This window comes from Morone saxatilis, unplaced genomic scaffold (assembly GCF_004916995.1).
Source record: "Morone saxatilis isolate NCDOM2014 unplaced genomic scaffold, NCSU_SB_2.0 Contig6, whole genome shotgun sequence".
Classification (NCBI taxonomy): domain Eukaryota; kingdom Metazoa; phylum Chordata; class Actinopteri; family Moronidae; genus Morone; species Morone saxatilis.
Window position 1 is genome coordinate 10,853,582 of NW_023340206.1, and position 2,295 is coordinate 10,855,876.

Below are 2,295 nucleotides of genomic sequence, written 5' to 3' on the forward strand. Positions count from 1 at the left end.
ACTTCATTTTTTCTCCTCTATCACACTGCAAGGATCCTACTTGCTATTCATATAGAAAGTTGGGACTGAATCAAAAGTGTGCTCTTTGAGAGGAATCCCAATGTGTTTTTTCTGTATGCTGGTATTATTTTCATGGAGAGCCTTGGCTAATACTGACACCATGATCCATCCTACAAATTCATGTGTAATGGCTGCTGATATTCATTATCAGACTCTTCAACATACACAGTATTACCGCACACTCATAATTCTTTCCCATAGGTTAATACGCAGGTTAATACGAGGCATTTGTAAAGGAAAAATGTTACCCAACCTCCTAATTCTCTCCGTCACTATGATTTGCATAAATAAAATATATTGTCTCACTTAAACACAATCAAAGCCCGGCTGCTGTTAATGGATGGCGAGACACCTGCTCGGCTCATGTTTACAGCAGCATGCTAATGTTAGCTCTACCCTGGGATGGCTATCCACTGTGATGTGCACAGGTGTTGTTTGCCGCGCTGCCCCCACTGTTGTGCTGTCTGTAAGACCAGCCAGTGTGGGATTCCTTAATCTCGCCGCTGCCATGGGAGCGAGCAAACATACTGTATGCCTGCAAGATAATTCCACCGCCTGATGTAAAGCGAGCAGAGTTTGTGTTGCCAGACAGCTCTCATCTGGTCTTTCCTCGCGTGGAGCCAGAAAGTTTACTAAACCACGTTCCGGCAATGATAGAAGTAGGAAATTTAGAGTAGTTTGGAAAGTGTGGCAAAAGTGAGTATCCTCTTAGTTGTTTGTTTGGAAAAGATGAGCAACTTTGACGACGTCTAGGTATGTATTGTCATGTCATCAAAGGAAAAGAATTTGACGAGGACCAATGAATAATTTGACTTTTTAGAGGATAGTTTGTAGTTAGTAGAACTTAATTTTTGCACATCAGAACTTGATACTCAGGTTTGGCCCATCACAACTTCCCAGAGCCCAAGATGATGACCTTTAAATCATGTTTGACCAAGAGTTTGTAACACAAAGATATCTGTAATCAATTCATAATGATTGAAAAAAGCATCAAATTCTCACATACATTATGAAAACCTGGAACCAGCTAATACTGTATTTGTGGCTTAAATAATAAATCAATGAAAAAATGATTAAAAAATCCACTCACTTATCTCCTCTCGTGAAAGTCCTTGTGGCCGAAAGCTTAGAAGGCTGTAGTTTAACATAACAGGAATAAAGTAAAGTTAAGGGCGACTCCAGTATGTCCTGGTGTAAAGGGGGGTAAACAGTCACAGAACGGCTTAAAAAACACGCCTCTGAATAGATTAATAATCATGTGACACCCTGGTTTTGTGGATAAATCTGGATACATTTCCCCACATTCCCACCATCACCGCAGAACCCACCACCCCAACCACCCCTCCCACTTCATCCCTGTGTGCCCCTGATCCACGACCCCCAGGGGTGTTTGCAGCAGACTATGATGGGGCTGTGCCAGGTTGGTGCTGCTCCAGCCTCGGCCCCAGCCCGTCCCAGGCCCGGGCCCGGCACTGCGCTAATATGCTCCCATTCCTCATCCAGACAGTCCGTAAAGCACTGGGGCAAAATATTCTGTCTCCCTGAGCAGCTCCTAATAAATTGTCCTTTCATCGACGCGCAAGACAAATTTTGCCTTCTCTCCCTCCCTCTCCTCTCACCCTCCCCTCTGCCTCCCTATCTCGCTACACTCTTTCGCACTTTCACTATGTTCACGTGCTCTGGAGCTCCCTCTCTCCCAGTTCCTCTGCTCCCTGTGGTTTAGTGAAACTGGCACACTCAGTCTACCTCTCAATAAACTACAGGGATGCCAGGGGCGCAGCTCAGTCGGCCAGAGCCCTCCGCAGAAAGGGTGATGGAAAGGAGGAGAAACAGAGGAGGCAGCTAGGGGATGGAGGGAGGATTTGCAAGGTAGAGGAGAAAGAAGAAGGGAATAAAGGGAAAGGGATATTATTGTGCACAATCCTCTGCTGCTCTCTTCCCTTCACTGTCTCTCCTCCACCCGCTGCCACAACACGGTACTGCTTCCGCTTTGTAATTGCGCAATTAGTGCCACAGCCTGGTTTTCATATATCACAAATGGCTAGCTGCTGCTATTAAAGCAGCCCCAGCGCCGGGCTAGGGGGCATGGCTAGCCGAGGTGCATTAAGGGCAGCGTTTTGTAAAATGTGAGCCAATTTATCATGATCTGTTTTTCGCTCCCACCCACTGCTAAAACGCCCCTACTCCCTTGTCTTTGAGCCTGACCTTGTGCTGGGCTTGTGTGTGTGTGTGTGT